Source organism: Canis lupus, chromosome 35 (assembly GCF_003254725.2).
Source record: "Canis lupus dingo isolate Sandy chromosome 35, ASM325472v2, whole genome shotgun sequence".
NCBI classification, from domain to species: domain Eukaryota; kingdom Metazoa; phylum Chordata; class Mammalia; order Carnivora; family Canidae; genus Canis; species Canis lupus.
Genome location: NC_064277.1, coordinates 15,685,395 through 15,709,877, shown reverse-complemented (window position 1 = coordinate 15,709,877; position 24,483 = coordinate 15,685,395). Strand labels below are relative to the sequence as shown.

At 42.6% G+C, this 24,483-nt stretch overlaps 1 protein-coding gene across 14 annotated transcripts in view; it reads left to right on the top strand.

The window, feature by feature from the left end:
* ATXN1 (ataxin 1) overlaps nucleotides 1-24,483 on the top strand; it is a 413,020-nt gene that overhangs the window by 250,789 nt on the left and 137,748 nt on the right. For all 14 annotated transcript variants that reach the window (XM_035710478.2, XM_025443971.3, XM_025443979.3 and 11 more), the window contains one exon: nucleotides 1,764-1,890. The gene's annotated coding sequence lies outside the window, so the exon portion shown is untranslated. The remainder of the gene's footprint in view (nucleotides 1-1,763; nucleotides 1,891-24,483) is intronic.

Genomic DNA, 24,483 nt, shown 5'->3' with positions numbered 1-24,483 from the left:
TGTCTGTCCCTCCTGAGACACTGAGCCCCTTGAAGGTATAGTCCTTGTTCATCTTGTTCACCATCATGAACTTAGAACTTGGTGCATACAGTAAGCACCAAGTAAACATCCATCCAGTGAATGAATGAACGGGTGAATGAATAGGAAAGCACATTGTACACCTGAAACTAATATAGTGCTATCAATTATGTCTCAATTAAAAAAAGAGAAGACAAAAGCACTTTGTAAACTGTATTCACTATAAAAGCCCTGGTGAATCATATTCGTGGCAGGTACCTCCTTTCTCCTCTCTGTCCTCATTTTCTTCTCTCCAGTTTTTAGCTATTTGGAGGGATACTTGTCAGGGTTTCACCAATTCCAAATAGAAGATTTGCACTTACTCATTTTTGCCTTTTGTTGTTGTTGTTCTTTTATGATAAGGACCACAATTTTCCCTCGAAAACAGTGTCAACGCCCACAGCGCTACTCCTGAGCCTCCCGCCTTTGCACGGTGTGCTGCGGCTCTGAAAGGGAACTCACTTGGGGATGATTTGTTCAGGAAGCAAACAGGGTTCTAGCAAAGTTAGCACTTGAATTCTCTGTTCCTCACTGTCCCCCAGGCCTGTCACGTAAGTTCCTATACCTCAAGCCTGCTCCTCCAGGACACACAAGTCAAAATAACTTGATAATATTGGCCTGGGGAAAGCCGTTCCTTGGCTCTGCCTTAAAGGAGGGGAAAAAATCAAGAAGTCCAGGTGTGGAAAATATTAAGGATCAGACTATGAATAGGTCTTTTCTTTAAAAGCAACAAACAAACAACAAAATCCTCCCAGTCCTCTCCAGCAGGGCATCGGTGTGGCACTTCTGTGTGTGTGTAAGTGTTATCCTCGGTGGGCGGGAATGGCAGACAGCCAAGTGGAAAATTTCACAGCCCTGCAAAGCTTCAGTGCACTAAAGAGTGTAAACCAGCAATCGGGGGGAGCTGGGTGGCAGGGACCAAATTACGAGGCCCCTGCTCAGGCCTCTGTCACCCACCTTCCACTCCCCACCGCCCTACCCCCTTCCGTTTCCTTCCTGCTCTGATCCAAGCCTTCACTTTCTTTCTCCCTGAGTTTCCAGAAGGCTCTGTTTCTGGTCCTGGGCTTCCCCAGGACCCCTCCATGGAAAGGAAGTTTTAGCACAGCAGCCCGAGCAGACTTTTTGCACATTTGGGTGCCCCAGGGGAGAGTTGCCTGTTGGTGGCTAGCCAGAGCTGGCTTTTAAATTCTGGCTCAGAGCTCAGTAACAGGCTTATGACCACTAATAATACTTGGCGTTTACATAGTGCCTTTTTCCTCGGGAACTGTGAGTACTTTGCAAGAGTGATCTTATTGATCTCCCCAACAACCCAGTGAGGTATGAAAATGGCAAGAGGTGATCGTCCTCACTCCCTCCCTTTTGCAGAGAGTAAAAAATCAGGTGGCGTGGTCGGAGGTTGGGTTGCAAGTTGGCATCTCAGCCCGGATTACAGCAGGAGTCCCCCAGAATTGGCTTCAACTTATATGGGTTTGTGGGGAGGGCAGGCATGGGAGGGACAGGGGTAAAAGGCTCACCCAGCCACGCTATGTCTCCTGGGGCAGGAGCAAAAATACTAAATTTCTTCTTTAAGGCGAGAGTACTGGAATATGGTCTTCGGTGGGTGATCAATTAGTCTAATTGATCATCAGACTTCATTTGTTGAGATAATGAGTGATTGGATGAGGCGTTTACCTTTTTCTTTTTCTTCTCTTCTGCTCCCGCGCTAGGTATTTCTCACTCCTCTGGAAGGAAGAAAGAACACGCCTGAGCCTAGGAGCGCTCCAGCTTCTTGTGGGAAGTCTCCATGGTGAAGGCTGAGCCAGGGCTACCTGCGAACGGCGCGCAGTGAATGTCGTAAGTTAACAAGAGCAGCATCTGCAGTGGCTTGCCTTGCAAGGATTTGTGAATCATTGCATGTCACCGAGCCAGGGTGATGAAGGGGCATTAGCATGAGCTCCAAGTGATCATCCAATTAATTTCTTTTTTTAGAGGAGAGGTTCTGTTTTTATTTGCCGTGAACTTGCCTTTCTCTCCGCTTTCCGTGGGGCACTGCTCATTATCTACCTCTGGTATAAACGGGTGGAAGACAGTGACTCTTTCACTGGTAGAGCGCCCTTGCTCCTGGGACATCACACAGTGTCAAATTTAGAGCAGACTCTTGCAACTGGGCTGTCCCAGTTCTTTTAGTTTGGGGGGTAGGGGGTAAAATTCTCAGGCCTAAGGATTAGCAAGGAGAATTTCCACCAAGCAAATATTTTTATTTAAGGGAAGTTTGTTGTTGTCAGTAGTGGTGGTTGGTTGGTTGGTTGGTTGGTTCTTGGTATGAATGTTTCTGGGGTTTTTTCCTGGCTTTCAAATATCTGAGGTGTGCAAATACAGTCAGTTGTTTTGGGTGCTTCTCTTATTCAGAATTGGCTGACTTACTGGTTTTTATCAGGTTGCAGGGTCAGGGCTTTGGGATTAGTAAAGTATCAGCTGCCGGTTGCTTTTCATGAGGAACTTTAGTATCAAGTAGTTGAGGGGATACAGCACACTATGGGTTTCAAGGGGCTTATCTGCCATAAAACATAGGAATCTGACCAGCTCTGTTATTTTCTGGAGTCTTCACCTCATTGTTAGATTGTGCCAAAAGAAAAAGAGTTTATAGGGTTTTAATCAGGAAAGAATCCAGCTGCAGGAAATCCAGGATGGGCTGTGAGTGTATTTTCTTAAAGTTTTAGAAAAGTAAGAACCAGCTCTGACTAGGACTTTGTGTGTGTGTGTGTAAATACATGCACACATGTACATACTTAATGTATATTGTATATTTGTGCATACATTATATACATAAATGCATGTGTGTACATAACATATATATGCACATATATTTTTATAAATATATAAAATAAATATACGTAAAATTTTCTATAATAACTTCTTCACTTCTTAACAATTCAGTCGGGAAACTTCTCCAGGCATTTTTCACTTATATTTCTCCAGTTGCACAATGATTTTGAAAAAGCAAGGTGCAGCCGTATGAGGGCATATATCAGGGAGAAAAAGCATTAACACTGAAAAGAAAAATTTCCGCTGAATATTTTTTATTTCGTGGTTTTCTAAAAATGTGTATTTAAAATATGCATCTTTATCCCCTGTTTCCTCAGGGTTAAGTAGTCATATTAAAATAAGCTTATTAAATTAAAAATCTCCCAGTGCCTCAGTGTAAATGGTGGGAAACACTGGCGTTTTAATGTGTTTCCATTTTGTACATATGTTCACATTGGTTCCAGTGGAAATATACAGCTCCTGGAATCACCAGACCTGAATTCTATTCCTGGTCTTACGGTTGAGGTCAAGAAAATCTGGAACAAGTCACACGTTATAACCCCCATCAAGTGCTATTTTGTTAAGTCTGTATATTACCTTTTATTTTGTAAATCTGTATGCAACAACAAGTAACCTGTTAATTTGATCCGTTGACATCTTGGTTTGAAGACCCATAAGGGGCACAGTATTGTGTAGGCACTTTAATACTTACTAAAAAAAAAAAAAAAAAAAAAATCTCTCTTGTTGTAAAAGTTTCTATGACATATTAAAGAATAATTTGAGTCCTAGAGGATCGGTATATTTTACTAGAAATTATTTTCCGAATCAGATGGCTGATTAGAATACACTGCTGGTGATTTCTCTTTTTCTGGTGATGTTTTTTTAAAGCATTTTTATCCTAGGAAACAAGTGTCTTATGGAAAAGTGCTTTAGGTTTCAGGTTACATCTAAATGAATAATGCAGATACTGTAATCAAAATAGCTTTTGTTTCAAATCTGGTGGGTTCTTTTTTTTAAACCATTGCTTTGAATGCTCCATGTGATACCCTGTCAAACCCCAAACATTAAATGAGGTTTTCAAAGAAGTTCTGAAGTGTAAACTTTAAGATGCCACATGGCCAACTGAAGTAATTTTAAAATCCTTCTGTAAATGGAGTGTGTTGAGAGAAAGGAAGAAAATACTAAATTCTAGTGAACTCCTTCTGTGCTAAGGACTTCCTCTTCCAAATTGCATTTGCTTGGTGTTAGGGGGGGAGGGTTGGGGAGAGTTGCAATTTTCTCAGCAAGTTGTGAAATTAGTCATCTTAGTCATTAGCAATCTTTTGGGATCCTGGTGCATTTTTACACTGAGTTCATATTTTGCCTTCCTTGGTTCTCCAAAAGGTGTTCCATTATGATAGGAAAAGCAAGAGATTAGAACATGTGCTTGCGCGTAGATGGGGTAGGAATGTGGATTTATCCATCTTTGAGGAACTACCATAGCAGCCCTTGGAATTAGTGGTATCTGTCCTCAGCCTTCTTTTAAGACTGCACCACAAACTGCCTGCCTCTGGAGGACCCCTCCGCCTGTCCCCATTAGCCCGCTCTCAGATCTGCTGCCATCTTTCTAGCAGGTGAACTTTGCTCTTGAAAGTGTCTCAACCTGGCCCAAAGATGTGGTATCTTGGACATGAAAGGGGTGGTAATGAAAATTCACCTACATGTTAGAGGAGACCTGGGTTTTCTGCGTGACATTGCACTTAACCTTGGAACCCCTAAGGCCCCGTGGACTCGATTTATAAGGAGTAACGTGAGAAAGTTGAGTGAAATGACCGCTGGTGGTTCTTCTGGCTCTGTGGGTCACCTTGCATAATATATCAGCTTGAATGAGGCAGGTCGAATGTTCATTTTAGCCCGTTTGGCTTCTAGAAAGTCAGTGATTTGGCACAACTTCAGTTTATAACCGCTTTTAAATTATTGAGCACAGTCTTATGCTAAATAAATAAATAAATAAATAAATAAACCTATCTCATGTCATCACCATCGTGATACCTACCCTCCTGCATAACATGACAACTCAAAGGTGCTCATTTGAGTGCTAATATAGTCTTAGTCATTTTTAAAAAGATTTTATTTATTCATAAGAAACACAGAGAAAGAGGCAGCGACATAGGCAGAGGGAAAAGCAGGCTCCCTGTGGGAAGCCTGATGTGGGAAGCCTGATGATCCATCCTAGGACCCTGCGATCACAGCCTGAGCCTGAGGCAGAAGCTCAACCACTGAGCCACCCAGGTGTCCCAGTCTTAGTCATTTAAATTGAGAGTCTACCCATTGGTCCTTTTGAAAATAAAATATGAGCCACTTTTGAAGTTAAGTTTTTAAAAACCATCCACCTCCACACTCAAATATTGCTTAGAATAGGGGCGCCTGGGTGGCTCAGTTGGTTAAGCATCCAACTCTTGATTTCAGCTCAGATCATGATCTCAGGGTCCCCACATCGGGCTCTGTCCTGGTCCTGGAGCCTATTTAAGATTCTCTCTCTCTCTCTCTCTCTCCCTCTCCCCTTCCCTCTCCCCTTCTCTCTAAAAACATATTGCTTAGCATATATGCAAGGAGGCAGTGATCTGTATTTCTTTCTTAAGCTTCTCTGCCTCCTTGAGTAGGACTTCTCAAGTTACCTTTTCAAAGCAGCCTCTCCTGACTTCTGTACTCTAGCACCCACCCCATCTCTCTGTACCTGCTAGCATACTTCATTTTCCTTTTAAGTACCTTATATATTATATATTTATTTGTTAACCGTCCATCCCCTCGACTAGACTGTGAGCCCTATGAAAGCAGGGCTATTATTATTATTATTATTATTATTATTATTATTACCATTATTACCGGCTGAATCCACAACACCCATAGTGGGCACTCAGCAAATAGTTGAGTGAAAGTCCAAGGAAAGTAAGTGTTCGTGTATGCCTGGGCTTCCCATGTGCAGACTCACCCATTAGAAAAAGGAATATAAACATGGTTCTAATGAGACTTGCTTGAATCAGATAGTCATTTGATTAGGTAGGGGGTGGTGTGGGTAGGAGGTGGCGTGGAGAGAACGACCCATCGAGTTTCTTTTACTTAGAAGTAGGTACTAAATGTCTACGATGTGTGAAGTAAATGTGGGAAAGGAAACAATTTGTTTAAAAAGAATGTTTTATAGAACTATCAATAGAGTATGGGGATTTTCTGATACCCTAGTTTTTCTGTTTTTTTTTTTTTTTTTTTTTTTTTTAAATCATGCACTGTGTGTATTTCCTCTCCTGTTCCATTTGAGTGGTTTGCTTTATGGGTTGTTTCTGAGCAGCTCGCCTGGCCTTCTGTGAATGGCCATGGCTTTGTCTCTCGCCATCAGATCATTTCATCGCCTTTGAAAATGAGAACCAGGCTTGAAGTGCACTGTCTACCTGGAAAGAAACTCACCATTTACTGAATAGCATCATTCGCATTGTCTTTACTTCTGGATGATGCACAATTTGGAACAAAGAAATGGTCTGCCCCATCCAACGTCTCCTGTGGTGTGAGAGGGGGGAGGTCACAAAGGCTTTCTTCAGGTGGCATCATCCTACATTGCTTTTGAGGAGGGCACAAGTGAAGGTATCTTGGATTTTGTGTGTTTATTGATGCCCCTTTCAGAAGAACTGCTCTGAGTGCAGGAGTTACGCTTTTCCTGGGAAGAAACGAGAAGACCAGAATATACACCTCTGTGCCTATTTATATAGCATTATGCTGTCTTTATAAGCTTCAAAAAATGGCAGCTGAATTTCTAGTCCCCAGAGTAAGAGAACTGCATACACACACTCTGATAAGAGTGATTTGGGAATTTCCTGTGTGTCTGGCAATTTGTACCTTTTAGATTTGCCATCTGTGTCACCACATTCTCTAGCACTAGGGCAAAAAAAAAAAAAGAAAGAAAGAAAGAAAGAAAGAAAGAAAGAAAGAAAGAAAGAAAGAAAGAAAAAAAGAAAGAAAGAAAGAAAGAAAGAAAAAGAATAAAAGGAAAGAAAAAAGAAAGAAAAAAGAAAAACCTGAAGTAGATAAGCAGGGCAGGGGTGAAGGGGAAATTTTGCTGTTAGAACGAGGGAACCGGCTTTCAATGGTCCTGTTAGGAGGCCTGCTTGTCCTCAGGGCTCCGGCTACAGGTACCCAGGGTGGTGTCATGTGGCCTTGGATCTCTTAGGGTTTGGGGCTTCCCCCTTTTCCCTGCCCATCTCAGACTTCTTTCAACCAAGTCTCACTAATTCCTGGCCATGGGCCCTCTGGCGGGGCCTCTGCAGGAGCTACTCCTTCTGAGAAGGAGATACACAGAACACCCAGAGATTGTGGAATGGAAAATGCTCTGACATTTTCTACCATATTCGTGTTCACTGGGGGAATGGGAACATCTGCAGCCTAGAGAGACTGCCTTCTAACGGAGTAGTGCCCAGGTGGAAGTTTTTGTGTTCTCTTAAAGATGAAAATTCACTAAATAAATGATATACTGACTAAAAGACTGTTGGATGCTCAGGTGTCAGTGATATGCACTCAATAGTTACTGCCCTCGGGGTGGGGGTGGGGGGGCAGGTGCCCTGGTTCGGGTAGTGAGGTAGGTGACCAGAGCTGGGTGCTCAGGGAAGCCTTCAAGCACAGCTGCGCAGCAGAATCAGGCCTTGAAGCCGAGATAGATGTTAGCCCCCATGTGCATTGAGAAGGCAAGGAAGGTTGGGTAGATAAAACCAGTCTCTTACTTACCTGCTCCTGAGCCTGGGCAAATGACACCTCTCCATCAGAACCTTCTTTCCATCAGCGATGATGTTGTAGGACAGCCAACAGAGACATAGAATGGGGATTTGTAGCAGCAGAGAACCATTCTCCTTTAGGATCATTTTGCATATTGGGTTGTAGAAGCCGAGGCACAAACGTGGGTCACTTTAAGAAAGGATGCCATTCAACCCAAGCAGGTATAGAGCTTTCAGCTTGAACTTCGATATGCAGACCACACCCAAAATGTAAGAAAGTCTTTCTCAAGAGGTGTGTCTTTGGAGTGCCCACTGTTGGAGAAGCCTGTGTGCACAAAAGAAGGAATGAGTGGTTAGTGGTGCTGTCCCTAGAGGGAAATAGTGAGGCTCTGAAAATTCTTTCAGGTAGAGAGCAAGTAAGTCTCATGCTTTTGGACATCTCAGGCTGATCGGATCCTTCCTCTTTGTTAAAATATTACTGATGTTTGTGGGACGCCTGGGTGGCTCGGGCTGAGTATCTGCCTTTGGCTCAGGGCATGATCCCAGGGTCCAGGATAGAGTCCCACATTGGGCCCTTTGCATGGAGCCTGCTTCTCCCTCTGCCTATGTCTCTGCTTCTCTGTGTGTGTGTGTCTCATGAATAAATAAATAAAATCTTTAAAAAAATTAAAGTAAAATATTAGTGATATTTGTGATTTTTCATATACTGTTTCATGCCATATGACTTGAACTCTTTTCATTGTTCCTCTAAAAGACTATTGTTTCTCTTTTGCTTTCATACAGAAAAGTGAGGCACAAACAGAAATGAAATAACACTGTTTTGCCAGAAAGTCCAAACAAAATCTGCTGGTTCTTTCTTACTAGCAAATAAATGGTTCCTTGGGATGAAGGTTAAACAAAAAGACAAACAGAAAGATAGCTTCATTCTTTGAATTCCCCCCAATTTTTCACTTTTGGTAAAATAATCTTTTTTTTTTAATACCAGAAAGTCATTTAACCACTCCCCCAATGTATATTCATATTAAATTTCAAGGGATAGCTATACAATAAAATTATGCTAGGTGGAATCTTTGAAAGAATTCATTCATCTTCTATACATCTTGAACATTAGGTTAACTTTTTGCAGACACTAAAATAAGGATATGTGCATGGTTCAGAAAAAGTAACTCTCAACAAGTATAAAATGCTTTTCAGGCGACATAGTAAAATGAGCTATTTGAAACCTAAGTTGGAGGAAGTCAGCTTTTCAGTCTTTTTTTTTTTTTCTATTTGTGCATATGTCCTAAAATGGCATGAGTAGAACCCCCACCCCCCACCGCCCCAAGGAAATACTAGAGTGATACAAATGGCAATCTTCTGAAAATCTTTCATTTCTAGAACTCGGGCAAGGTCTTGTCGCCATGCTTTTTAGACCCTGAGCCATCTTCTTCCACCTAGAAATTCCACCTCTTTCCCTGTACCTTTCATCACACATGTCTTGTCACCATCTGCCTTCCAGCCTCGAGTGTCTGGCACCAGGATGGGACTTATCCACTGTGCCACCAGAATTGCCTTCTTAGGGCCATTGCATGAGTACTGAGCTCTTTCAGAGAGCACACAGTCATCCTCATGGACTTCGGGACACCAACCTCGGTGCAGCATCTAGAAATCAAAACATTCTTGCTGGAGTACTTTTCTAAAATTCTCACTAGGCTGCTCTTCATTTCATCTCCCTTTATTTTTCTCAAGCCTTTGTAGCTTGCATGGAACTGAAAAATTATAATTTCTCCAGGGCTAAAATCCAAGACTTTAATAGGCAGTCTTAATGCGCTGGGCTCCTACGAGTTGCTACCCGCTATAAGCATTTTAAAACTTACTCTGCAGCACATAGAGGATTGGTCACAAAGATTGTTCCCTTCTTCCACTACAGCAAGCCCTAGTTTTCCAGTTTTCTTTGCCTTTCCTACTTTGATCTCCAAGGAGAGGCGGCATGAGCTTAGGATGTTATTGTTCGGAGAGGGGACAGCTATGGCCTGTACAGACAGATTTTTTTTTTCCCTTCCCCTTGGCAACCGGAGTTGCTCTACCTGTTTGCTGGCTCTCATGCTTCTGCTTGTGAACGAGCTCCCTCCCTGCCACCTGCAGGACCCTAATAAATTAGATATACAGATGTCAGTTGGTTCCTGCATATCTGCTGCTCACATAATTCATAAAAGAATCGTTCGGCCTTTATCTTAAGCGAGTTTCTTGCCCCTACTCTGTCACCACCACATCAAGCACAAGTGTAGATATTAAAGGATAGTATGTTAAGGTAAGAGCTGTCCACTGGCTAATGTTAGTCTGTCACTCCCTTTAGCAGAGTACATTAGCTGCCAATGGGTATCTTGTTGCTGTCATCAGAGTTTGTGATCCAGGTTCCCAGCACTGCTGGTGATCTATTCCTGTGTCCCAGCAATGACGCCAGTTGTCCTAGCAACCTGCCGACTGGCACTTCCCTAATGGCGAGCAAGGGAGTGGCAGTGGAAGACAGTGGCCTCCAGAGGGTCAGAAGGGAGTTGGCAGTCACCTGGCTCACAGAGGATTTTCCATCTCCTTCATCTGGGCAGGCCTCCAGGAAGGGACGTCAGTAACATGGGAGAGTCACTTACTCAGGATTGTGGACCACATGATTGTTCTGGTACAGAGGGCATCCCGTGGCAAATAACACACTAACAAGTACATAATCCATGCAGAACACAGGGACCATCAGGCCAGGATATCAGTCCATCTCAGAACGTTAGACGGTACCAGTTTTTCTTGTGAATTGGGTTCATGTTCTGGTTGTTTATGAGCACTGGCATCCAGAGTTGGGGGCCAAGGTGGCTGTTTGGGAGGAATCAGGTCAGGAGAGGGAGCATGGAGGGAAACACCATGACGGTCGACCTTGGCTCCTCTTCCTGTTGACAGCTCTAGTCTGGTGTAACCAGAGCTTCCTTGCTGGGCTCCAGTAATTGATCCATGTACCCAGCATTGAAAAAGAACACTAGTAACCTTGTCCTCTTCTTTTTAATTACTTACTCTGCTCCTCCCTTTATATCAAATTGAATTGGCACCAAATCATTGTTCTCCCTTTTCCTGATTTGGATCCAAAAGAATGTAGAAATCCTGAGTATTACATCATAAAGTCCTTAACCTAGTTGGCCTTGGCAGATTAAATTTAAAATTGGGCCATCAATTGACATGGAATGTCTTGGGGACTTTATCCCATAGCCGCTTCATTATGGAGATCCCTAGCCAATGACCTGGGCTGACATGTCTCTGGGAGTACTTCTGTCTGTGTTAGCATGGAGATGTCAGGATATTTTTCATGAAGGAAGGACCAAAGGCAGGTTCTACTTGCAAATCTTGTTGAGAGATGGAGAGCAGAATCCTATAAATGGGATGTCCCCAGGACATTTGAAACTCGCAAATGACATAGAGTATCATTAGTACCTCTCCTTTCATTACCAAAAGACCTCTCTGCACCATCAGAGGCCTCTTATTATTAGCTCCACTGTATGACCATGTTTAGCTGAGAAGATATCCACATGGAACTGCATCTTCCTGACAAGGAAACCAGTTGGAGTGTGACTGAACGTTAGCAGCACACTTTGTATACTCAGCAATACTCATTCCCTTTTCCTTATCTGGAATAAGGATAGATCGGAATTAAGAGAAATGATTTTTTGGATGAAAAAAGAAGCACCTGTGTAGCTGTTGATACTTGCAGATGTTTCTTGACAAATAAAATAAATCAGTTCTGTTTGACAAGTGTGTGCGGGGCCCAAGAGGTCATTTTAAGTTGTTGAAATGGTTTTTTTGTTTGTTTGTTTTGTTTCATTTTTTTTGTTGTTGTTGAAATGGTTTAAATGTTAGAAGACTGCACGTTCCTAGAACAATAAATACCCATGATGTGCGTAGTGATATTGTAGAGAAGTAGAGTTGTGGCAGTTTCTCATAACTCTTCATCCAATATTTAATGGTAAATAGTCATCATTCCTCATGGTACACAGGCAATGAAGACAGTTCTCTCATTGATATGAATAATGAATACAACTAATGTGAATTATGGTAAAGTTGGAAGATTAAAATCCTTCTCTAGGCTTGATGATTGCATTTTTTAAAAGAAATTGGGTAAATCAGATGATATCCAATTAGGCTTCATGAACTTCATGCTTCATATTTTTTCTTAAGATTTTGTTTATTTATTTGAGAGAAAGAGAGAGCATAAGCAGTAGGGAGGAGCTCCAACAGGGAGCTCCGACACAGAGCTCTGACACAGGACCCTGAGATCATGACCTGGGCTGAAGGCAGACACTTAGCCCACTGAGCCATCCAGGCACCTCCATATTTTGCTTTTCACCACCGATCATGACACACAGTAATTGGAAGAACATCTAGAGTAGAGAGAACCTGTTATCTCTCTCTTGAATTTGTTGTCAGTCACAGAGGTAAGCATGAATGTAAATAATAATAACTAAGGAAAAGCTGGAGATGCCTTGGGTTCGATCCAGGAGCAGGAGCATCAGGCTAAGGATGAACATCTGGGTTCTCCTCCCGTTCCTGCTCCACTGATACCATGAGCCTCTTATTTCCTTGTCTTCCAAAGGAGATATTGCGTTAGATTTAAAGATATTGGTCCAAATAAGAGGCTTTTAGAATCATACTTGGGTTCTAGTCCCAGACCTGCCACTCATTAGCTGTGTGTGTCCTTGGGGAAATTGCCCAACTTCTACTTATTTCCCTTTACCCTTTTCCTGTAAAATAGGATTGATCGTATCCACCCAGCAAGATTGTTGAGGGAATTCAGTGAGACAATGTGTGTTAAGCTTTAGCACAGTGATTGCTCCCTAGTAACTGTGCCAGCTCTGATGCCGTTAGGATAACCTTCACAAAACAAAATTTATCCCGATGTGTTGCTAAAAGGAACAGGTGAACAACTGCAACTTGCTAGTCTCTTTGTTTTAAAGAGGTTTCCTCCCTAATACAAATTGTCATTAACTGTCAATGTCATTGCACTGAGGGTGAAAATCAGTTACGTACTGTTAAAACCCTCTGCTTCTTTGACATATATAGTAATCATGACGGTGAAAGTGACAGCATTTGTCAGAATTATCCATGTGCATGTATGCTGAGGGCCCTTGGAATTTTAGGTGATTTTTTTAGTATTAGTCAAACTGAAAGGCATAGTGAGTTTGGAAGGTATGATAGTCTCGTCTATAAAACAAGTAGGGAGATTCCCGAAGGCTATCGATATGAGTGGAACTCTAAAAAAAGAAAAACATTAAAATATATTTTGATGTAGTTACCATGTCTAGGTGGTGATAGGTAAAAATCACCTAGTCTAATTCTTTTAAATTATGGACAGAAAAAGCCAGGCGACAGATATACATATTCCAGTATCTTCTTTCAGCCAATTTGTACCGAGTGTGCACTCTAAGGAAGGCATCCACGACGGCCAAAGCAGCCTTCAGTCCCTGGGGGAGAGGAGAGCATCACTGTTGCTGATGCTCTGTCAGTGGTACCCACAGGATGACATACAATCCAGTGTGTCACCTTCTGGAGTCAGGGAAGCCTTCATCCTTAGACTTGAAGGATGGGCAAGTGTTATGCAGGAAGCAAAATGAGTGGATCGGTTTGCCTCCACTGTGTAACAAACCACCTCAACGTTTAGTGGCTTCAGACAACAAGTATGAATTATTTCTTCTGATGCTGAATGTCAGCTGGGGTCTTCTAGTTCGGCCCACTTGGCTGGGACTGATTGGACCATGATGGCCTCACTCCTGCGTCTAGTGGTTGTAACGCTGGTGGGAGAAGGGAGCTTCGGCTGGGATGGCTTGGGCCTGCTCCACGTGGTCTCTCATCCCCCAGTATGTTAGTCTCAGCTGCTTCATATTGCAAGCTCAGGGTTCCCAAGGCAGCAAGGGAGGACAGACTCCAGCATACAAGTACCTTTTAGCCTCTGCTGGCGAGAGCTTGGCTAATTTCCCTTTAACCAAAGCAAGCCGCTTAATAAGCCCAGATTCAAGGGAAGGGAGGGGGGTGGAAACACCAGCTTTGGTTGCATGGTGGATAACATGTGCCAAGCTCAGAGGTGAGAGAGAACCTGGCGTGCTGGAACCGTAAGTCATCCAGAGTAGCCAACGTAGAGCAGGTGAGACGTGTCAGGTTAGGGCACCAGATCTTATAAACTCTGCTGAGGAGCTGGGATTCTATCTTAAGACAGAAGAGTTACTGGAAAAGTTTAAGCAGGATGTTGACATCATCGATAAGATATATAAAAACCTGGTTAGATGGCAAAAGCCTGAAAACATTTGTTCGCCCAGACGATTCAGGGACATTTCCAAAAAGATGTCCCAGGGATACCCCGGAGAAGGCAGAAATTCTATAGCTGAGAGGTGCTTCCTGCTTGATGTGTGCTCTCTAAGTAGTGCGACTCTAAGTAGTGTGACCGGACAAAGGGCACAGGTCCTCCAGGGTATGTCGGGGAACCCAAAGGAGCAGGCCAGGAGCCTGAGCCGTAGGAAGTCCTCGCAAGAACTCAGCATACCTCGAGGGAGGCTAGATCTGGCTGGCTTCTTTACATCCCTTGTGGCTGGGATCCTGCTAGGCCACTGCATACGGGGACTTCCAAATAGCTGCCCATGGCTGATCCAAAGTCTCGGAAAGTGCCTTCTCTGGGCGGGTGCTATTACGGTGTCACCCCAGCCTGAAGACTCTTTTCTGCCCAACACATGACCTCCAAACAGGGTGTTCCAAGGGCCCTCGGGCCCTCTAAAAAATCCTTCTCTGCCCTCAGTTGGGACCTGGACTCACCCATTAATTTCAAGAACTGACCTTTTAACTGTGCTATTAAGTGTAACTCTTTAAAACTACGAAAATAGAAATGACTGTTTCATTTCACTAATTCGAGTCACCGAGAGTGAGAACTTGTGGTTTTTGTCGATACGTATGGGGGGCCAGTTTGTTGTCACTAGAGCTGCCCCATATCGGAGGTGGGGAGGGGGGGATGGCAGGGTACTTTTCAGGCCTCAGGTTATATCTCAAATGCTGAAAGTAATTATCATTTATAGGTAAAAAGTGGGGAAGGGGAACACCTAAATGTGTATTAGGTAGGTAATAATTTGCCAGGTTTTCTTTCTAAATTTTTAGAAAAAAAAAAAAAGAGAAAGATACAGAAAGGCATAGATGGGGTGGTGCAGGCTGCTGGAGATGGCCTCTGATTTCTGCTGCCTTTGCCTTGATGGATACCATCCCTACCCATATAACTGAGAATACTTGGAACTCAAAGGTCTAGAACAAGACAAGAAGGAAAACTAGGAATTTTAGGTGATTTTTTTTTTTTTTTTTTTTTTTTTTTAGTATTAGTCAAACTGAAAGGCATAGTGAGTTTGGAAGGTATGATAGTCTCGTCTATAAAAAGAGTAGGGAACTAACATAATCCTGGGAGGGCAGGCGGATTTTTCTGAGCTGAGTCCCATACTTTCTCCATTTAAAGAGTTCTGACAACCTCTCCTAAATCAACATCTGCTGAAGATCCTTGGCCACATCAGCCCTTCATCTCGCGCTCACCAAGGGGAGGGTTATGTAGCTTTGCCTCCCCCAGGGGTACTGCTCTGCACGTCGGGGGCTGGTGGCTGAGCTCCTGTGCAGGCCAGATGTTCTTGCTGGGCACTACTACTTGAATAGGACATATTTTTGAGGACAGGAAAGGGTTTGAGAAACCCCAGTGCAGGGTCAAAGGCTAAAGGGATTTTATTTATTTATTAATTTTTCCCTGCTGAGAAACAGCAAGCATTTTAGATATTTGTATCTGAGAGTCTTAGTCAAACAATTATGTGGAGGACTGATAAAAAGGAATGTGCAATAGGAGGCCTCGTAATTTAAAGTGCCCAAATTTGGCGAGCTCCATCATCATGTGACACAGAAATGAAAACATGGCATGTTTTGGAATTCCTGATTCTGCCTATTTGCTTTAATAGCGGATCATTGCATAAACACTGACTCATTGCATTTGATACTAAAGGGAAGATACGCTTTGCTGTGCTCCGTGTGGTCTGGCTTCTAGCACAGAGCCTGGGGGGGCGCCCGTGACCAGAGAGCAGCACAGGTGACAGAAGGAACGTCCAAACCCATGCGTTTGCTGTATGTGCCCATGATCTTCTATGAGGCTCTGCAGGCAATATTAATCAGAATAATGTGCTTCTCTTTCTAAATGCATATTCAGTCTGCCCTGGAGTATATGGGGCATAGGGGAGGAAAATAGAATCTTCTTATTTTTGAAAGTGGGGTGAAAATGCAGGTGTGTGGATGTTGCCACCTGCGAATTATATCGCTAGGTTTTGTCAGCTTGTTTTCTTACCCACCTGTGCTTTCTATGGTCCTTTAAGTGACGTGACTGTGCCAATCCGCAGAGGACAAGAGTACACAAGTGGTCAACACTATGATCAAAGCCATGTCCCGTTATTTACTTTTTTTAGAAATGCTAGCAATGACAGCGAAGACAGAAGGAGTGGAATTTTTTTTTTTCAAGGATACACTGGATTGCTGCTTTGATGAATATACAGAGGTAGTCATTCCGATTTCGAGTATTGTTCTCTCCCACTTTTCTTTTATGTCAACTCTCCTGATGAGAGTAGGGTTTGCCCTTCTCTCTCCCTTCCTCTCTTTCTAACACACAAACAGACACATACACACACACTCACACACACGCCCCCCTGGCATGTACTACCCTGCAGCCCAGAGGGTTGGGATGCATTCAGCTGGCTGTCTCTAGTCTCGCTCTGTAACGTGGGCGAAAGGTGATAGCTGTGAGCTGCAATTTTCACCTGTCTTGACCTGAAAGGCCCTCCTGTCCTGTCTGTCTCATCATTACATCGTTCACAGATCTCAAGCCTTCAAACTTCGCCTCCTCGTTGCAGCAAACTCAGAAATGCAGAGCTCTGAGGCGTGTATATTGACTTTTCCCACCTCAATCTTAAATTTACCTACCGTATTTCAGCTTGTGAAACTGAAAACTCAAATTAGTTTCTGTGATTAAATAGGGAGTCATGGCTCAAAATGTTTGGCAGAAGTCGTTGTGTATCTTCTTATAAAACTCTGGGCTTTGTGTCGGGCCTTTTTTATTTATTTTTTATTTTTTATTTTATATGGTGGGGGATCTTTCAGACAGAAGGAAGAGCTTGGGGATGAGAAAGCAGAAATTGTATGAAAACTGTGGCCTAAGGCCCCTGTGATGTGAGAGAAATTTCCAAGTAGGCACAATCTAATTTCAGGGGTTACCACCTGTCCCTTCTACTGTCACATCTCCCTTTTCTCCTTTTCGGAGCAGGGATTAATGAACTGTCACTGAACCTAACCTTGCCTCTCCCATGTGCCTCAAATCAGCTCAGGTCCCGTGGTTGATCTGTGGATAAACAGTCTGATAAAGACGTGTGAAGTTGCTAGGGACCTTGGGCAGGATAACTGTACTCTACAAGGGCTTGGGGATCTAAGGATTGGATTTGTGGAAGGCAGGAATTTCAGCTGATCATGGAGGAAATCCTTTGGGTGTCATTTTTTCCCCGACATATTATGAAGCAAGCAGCTGCCCGCCGAAATCAATCCATATGCCACCCATTCTGACTTTTAGACAATCCCTCTTCCTATAAAATAACTAATACCTTAATAATAACTTAATTAACTTTGCATGTAAATTTCACAGCTGTCCTTCATCAACTTTCTTTTTTTCGCAATTTAAAAAGTTGTGATAAAATACACCTAACAGAATTTACGATCTCAATCATCTTTTTTTAGAGAGAGAGAGAGACTGACTGGGGTGGGCAAGGGGATGGGGGTAGGGAGAATGAATCTTAAGCAGGCTCCAAGCTCAGTGCAGAGCCGGGTATGGGGCTCGACCTCAGGACTCTGAGATCGTGATCTGAGCGAAATCAAGAGTTAAGATGCTTAACTGACTGAGCCACCCAGGCGCCTCCACCTTAACCATTTCTAAGCCTACAGCGTACAGTGGCATTAAGTAGATTCATAATGTTGTGAGAACGATCACCACCACCCATCTTCAGAATGCTTTTCATTCTGCAAAACTGGCCCTCTATCCCCATCAGACATCAACTCCCCCATCCTTCTTCCTCCCAGCCCCAGGCAAGCCCCAGGCTTCTGTCTCTATGAATTTGGCTCTTCTACATACCTTGTGGAAGAGGATTCATACAGTATTCATTTTTTTTATGACTGATTTACTTCCTTGAGTGTAACCTCAGGATTCATCTGAGTCACAGCATGTGTTGGAATTTCACTCTTTTTAAAGACTAAATAGTATCCCAATGTACAGATAGGCCACATTTCATTTATCCATTCATCCACTGATGGACACTTGGGTGACTTGCACCCTTTGCTGTTGTGACTAATGCTGCTGTGAACACGTGTATGCATGTGTCAGCTGAAGACCTTCACCAGCTTTCTTTTATGCACTTGCTAAATGCAGCTGCTTGAAACAGACCTTCATCTACCCTCTCTGAGCCCTTTTTTTTTATAAATTTATTTTTTATTGGAGTTCAATTTGCCAACATATAGAATAACACCCAGTTGAGCCCTTTTAAAAAAAAAAAAAAAGATTTATTTATTCATGAGAGACAGAGAGAGGCAGAGACACAGGCAGAGGGAGAAGCAGGCTCCATGTAGAAGCAGGCTCCCTGTAGGAGCCTGATGTGGGACTTGATCCCGGGGCTCAAGGACCATACCCTGGGCTGAAGGTGGTGCTAAACCACTGAGCCACCTGGGCTGCCCGAGCCCTTTTTTTTATGATGGAACTAGGTAGACTTTCGGCTCAGTAATGTTACATGAAATAGCTTCTGGGCCAGTCTCTTAACCTAATACCCAAAATGCTCCTGGTTCCAGTCCTCAAGCATTGACTAAACCTTCCCGTTGTTTTCTATTAAAATGCAAATGATCCTGAGACAGAGGCCTCAGATAAGATAATAGCACCTTGGCATGAATTCCTTTAATCGGATCCTGTCTTGGAAGCTCTGTCTGCCCACCCCACCCCCACTCAGTTCACTGTTTGCTCCTTGCTCCATCTGTTCCTTATTTATAGCCTTGCATTATTTCTGCAAGTATCACAAACCATATTAAAGTTCCTTATTTATTGTTTGCCTCTTCTGTAGAATAGAAGCTTCTTAAGGACAGGATCCTTGTATATTTTATGCTGGTCTTTCAGGCTTTAATAAAATGTCACACACAGACCGCTCTAAATAAACCATTCATTCATTCATTCATTCATTCATTTATCAGGCATTTATTGAGTGTCTGTGATTGAATCTTAAAATTCTGCCTTTCTAGAAGTTTTGGGTGGCCAGAGAGCAACTTTATCCACTGCAGTGTTGGGCAGATTTTAGAAATCTTCAGATCAACAGTCCTGTATATTTGTAAGTGCAACAACAGTCTGAGATGAGTGGATCAAATAGATTTCTATCACAAATCTAGTTTTGTTTTTTTGTGCTTCTCCCCAGAAAAAGCATCAATCTAAGTAAGTTTGTGTTTTTTTTTCAAAAGTAAGACAACAAGATGGCTATTTATGTCTTATCTACCTTCTAGAGTGACTTCTAATGGACTGTTTCTCCCCCATGCTGCTGAGGAATGGGTTCAGTGTACATTCTCAAGTGGCCTTGAGAACTTCTGGGTGCTCTAAACCTCAATCTTTGCAATATCAGGCATGTACAGTTTATAAATGCATGCATCCACTTAGCATGTTGCTAACATTGATTCCCTTAGAAAGAGGACTTAGGTTTGACTGGCTCGTTAATATGCTCCTCAGAGTTGGTTTGTAACTGTGTACCTCTGTATACTAGCAACTCATAGCCCAGGGGTAACACACGCTGGCTTCCTGGTTTCAATGACAGTTCATTAATCCCTCAGCAAGTCCTCAAAAACAGAAGTTACTCTGATAACAGTTTGATGGTATGTTCCTCTTTGTAAGGTAACGGTGATTACCTTATAAACTAATTTATTAGTCCTAAACTATATTATGACTTTAAGCTCTAGCTTCAGAGTTTGTTAGTTCACAGGGATGTTACTATCAAGGCTATTAAGACCGATTATTATTCTGATTTATATCATCATTGCCACTGTCATCCCATCCTACTATTACCATCATTGCTACAATTTCCTATTTGGGAGGTAAACGGAGTGAAAATTTTCGGTAGTCACTAGATTGAACCAGAAGTCGAATGTCTTTCCCAAGAGCATAAACATGTTTTATAAGGAACAGGAAAAACATGAATGAATGGGATCTTCAGACAATCTTTTAGTCTTAGGCAATTGTTCAGCTTCTTCTCCTGTTACTCTTTCGGGCAGGGTTGTGAGCAGGTAAGGAAGTCTGAAGTCAGCTGTTTTAAGTCTTACTTTCTGGCTTCCTCATATTCTATTTTATCACAATAGAAATGAACATTACAGGAAAGATAATAGCAGGATGCCTAAGTCATGAACTACATACAGTAAGGAGCTATAGTGAATTTATTATGCTTGTAGAAAGGGAACATTCGAAACAGATGGCTTTTGATTAAAGGTGCTTCCTGTAACAGATTTCAAGATGACACTGTTAGTTTAGGGAAGATGATAGATTTATCTTTAAAAACAGTGCTGCTGGGATACCTGTTCTTTCATACCTCCTCTCCCCACTCTGAGAACCACCCCTGCTTCCCCTGGATTTAAAGCAACAGTTTGATGGATAAGAACAAACATTAAAATCTGACATTGGTGACTGGACCCTGCATTCTCTGGTTTGTTGATGGGGAACACATCTCCGTCATAGAGTCGCCGTGAGTCATGCCAATTCCTGGTCACACTGCTACAGTAGCTTCATAAATAATTTGCATCATGGGGCATTTCTGTATATCTTGTGCATATTACTGTTATTTTTAGCTAGGATTTTTTTTTACAATAACGATTTTTTAATTTTTTTTAAAGATTATATTTATTTACTTATTCATGAGAGACACACAGAGAGAGAGAGAGAGAGAGGCAGAGACACAGGCAGAAGGAGAAACAGGCTCCATGCAGGGAGCCTGATGTGGGACTTGATCCCAGGTCTCCAGGATCACACCCTGGGCTGAAGGCAGCACTAAACCGCTGAGCCACAGGGGCTGCCCAATAATAATGATTCTTAAAGTAGACTAATCAAGATACCTCCTCCAGAGTCAGGGAAACAAGTACTGGGAAGGTGGGGGGCTCTCTTTCCTCTCTTCCGAGGCATTTTCCTTTGCTGCTGGGCTTACTGCTCATGCCACTACTTTTTGGGACTTCAGTTCCTTGCAGTTTCCACTCCTCTTTTCCCTTATGCATCAAGATGTGGCCATTGAAATGATTTCTGTAATGAGATGCTGTACCACACTGATCCGAAGCTTTTATGTAAAGCATTGGCTACTCTATTCTCAACAAGGAGAACACTATTAGAAACTTGAATTCTGAGATGCAAAGAGTATTAACTCTTTCACTTAGAAAATTAGTCTTAGGGATCCCTGGGTGGCGCAGCGGTTTGGCGCCTGCCTTTGGCCCAGGGCGTGATCCTGGAGACCCGGGATCGAATCCCACGTCGGGCTCCCGGTGCATGGAGCCTGCTTCTCCCTCTGCCTGTGTCTCTGCCTCTCTCTCTCTATCTGTGTGTGACTATCATAAATAAATAAAAATTTATTAAAAAAAAAAAAAGAAAAGAAAATTAGTCTTAATCTCCACAACGCTTGAACAGGAGTTAGGAAGATACAAAGCAGGAGCATAAAAAGCCTGCCAGGTTGTTGTTACCCGTAGGTGTTTACCACTGTTAGCCTTCAGGTGTGTTTTCTTCCAGAATATTTTGTGTGCATCTATATACAAATAAATATGCGTGAACTTGAAAAACTGGGATTGTGACCAATAAGCTTTGCAGAACCTTTTTTCCTACTTCATAATATGTTACGAACATCCTCCCATTATTAATAAATTTAGATCTTTAAAACAAGTTTATGGCTATTGAGTTTTGCAGGGCCTCCATAGAAAAGGGCATGTCCTCTGACTTAGCCAGTTGTGCTTGCTCCCTTGTTTTGTCTTTTGCTGCTGGTGTCTATTGCAGACCTCATGCTCTGCTCCTCATGGTGGTGGTCAGATGAGAGATCTGGCCAAGAAGAGATTTTTCTTCCTTGATAGGGAGTTCCACTCTTGACTTCCTTCCTCACATTGGGACTTTGAGAAATTATAACTCTTCCATCTGGGTTTCTTTAGCACAGCTCACCATGTCTTTTCCTGGAAATTTTACTGTCCCTTAGGTCACCAGTATCTTCTGTTTCCCTCACATTGGGTGGGTGAGCAGGGCCTCAACTGTAGATAGGGATGTCTCTTGTGTCTCTAGCACAGACTGGACCTAGCAGAGACCCTTCCCTTGAATATCGTATTGATTCCACTACGGCCCTTCCCAGCTGTCTGGAATGACCTGCTCACCTTTCAGATTCCATTTTAAATCCCTAATCAGGGGATCTCTGGGTGGCTCAGTGGTTTAACCTGCCTTCGGCCCAGGACGTGATCCTGGAGTCCAGGGATCAAGTCCCACATCAGGCTTCCTGAATGGAGCCTGCTTCTCCCTCTGCTTGTGTCTCTGCCTCTCTCTCTTTCTCTCTCTCTCTCTCAATAATAAATAAAATCTTAAAAAAAAAAATAGACCCTTAATCACAGTTCAGCACCTGCAGCCTTTCCCTCCAGTTATTTACCTTGTGACTTTATTTATTTAACGTATGACCTTTGGCTCTCTGTCCAGCACAGAGCTCTGTTAACTGCTCTTCCAGGACATTCTACCCATATGTAACCCGCGCCCATATGGACACCCACTGGACTCAGTGTCCTCCTGTCTCTTGACCCATAACCTCTGGTCCTTTGAACCCTGGCTGGGAGTCATCTGGATGGCATCTTCTCTGATTCATTATGTTTGGCTCTAGCCAGTATCTGGAAGGACCTCCTCTTGGGGAAAGCCTTCAAATAGCTGATAGTGCAGAGGGTTTTCTTTTTTAATTAACAGACTTTATTTCTTTACAGCAATTTGGGGTTTATGGAAAAATTGATTGGAAAGCACAGAGAGTTCCCATATTCCCTGCTTCCTTCCCCCACCGTGTCTGTTGTTATTTAACATCTTGCATTAGAACGATACCATTGTGTGAACCAATATTGACATATTATTATTAACTCAAGTCCACAGTTTACAGTATGGTTCACTCCTTCTGGGGTGTATTCAGTGGGTTTTGACAAATGTGTGATGACACGTAGCAACCACTACAGAATCACACTAAAGAGTTTCCCTGCCCTGAAAATCCCTCATGTTCCATCTAGTCATCCTTCCCTTCCTCCCACCCCCCAGAGCCCTGGGTTTCTTACTGTCACTGTAGTTTTGCTTTTTCCAGAATGTCATAAAGTTGGGCTCATGTAGTTTGTGGCCTTTCCAGATTGGCTTCTTTCCTTTAGTGATAGGCATTTAAGGTTCCTCCGTGTCTTCTCATAGCTGGAGAGCACGTTTCTTTTAATTACCAAATAATATTCCATTGCATGGAGTAGCTGATTTTTATCCATTCATCTACTGAAGGACATCTTGGTTGCTTCCAAACTTTGGCAATTATGAATGGAGCTGCTGTAAACATCCCAAGTGCAATTTTTTGTGTGGGTATAAGTTTTACCTTCTTTCAATAAAGACCAAGGAGTGTGGTGGCTGAACCATGTGGTAAGAGTATGCTTCATTTAGCATGAATCTGCTAAATTGTCCTTTAAGGTGGCTGTACTCCTTTGAAGTCTCGCCAGCAATGAAGGAAGGTTCCTATTGCTCCACATTCCCACCAGCATTCGCTGTTGTCAGTGTTTTGGATTTTGGCCATTCTGATAGTTGTGTACTGGTGTCTCATTGTTGTTTTAATTTTAAATTCCCTAATGTCATATGATGTAGAGCATCTTTTCATATGATTATGTGCTATCTATAGTTCTTCTTTAGTGAGCCATCTCTTTAGTGAGGCATGCTCTCCCTCTTTGGTAGATCCATCTGCCTTCTAGAGCATTCCACTTCCACACAGCGCACACCCAGTAAATGCAGTCTCCCAGTCCAGTGCATGGCACGTGTTTTCCTGACCTCAGGTCTGTTTCTTGGAAACATGGGACCCATCTCATACATCCTCTCCTGCCCCCCTGACTGTCATACATATTCTTTCCATATATAGCCAGTGATGTTCACTTCTGAGTCCACTGTCTGCTTAGCTCACTGTTCTATGTGCACAGTTAAAATGGTGCTTGATACCTAAGTGTTCAATAAATATTTATTGATTTAATTCATGAAAGATACCAGAATTCTAAAGTTACTGAACATGTTACTTACTCTTCTCTGGACCTCATTTTCTAGAGCAGGAAATATGATTTGTTGCTATGCAACAGATGTAAATACATATGTAGATAATAGGGCTCTTGTTGTGACCTAAAGTGACACGACACAGGAAATGTCTATACCATAATGCAGGGAAGAGAATAGGGGGTGCTTTTGGTTCTTTCTTACCCTCGCTTGTTTGGATTATTTTTAACCCCAGGTGATGATGATGATTATAATAATGATAAAAATGATGTAATTTGCATACAGCTCATAAAGCCTCCCTCTAATGTCATCCTCAGATCACCTCTTAGACCAGTACTTCCTTTTAGCTTCATTTGAGTAAATGATCAAACTGATGCTCAGAAAAGCGACGTGATTGTGTAAGATTGCACAAATAACATGACAGAAACAGAACTTGAACCCAGATACTTTAATTTTCTGACTTCAAATCTCTTTCAAAGACTTTCATCTATACCAAACATAGTGAAGTTTCATCTAGATTCACCTTAAAGACTAGATCACTTCCAATGAGCAGACTATTTGATGCAAATG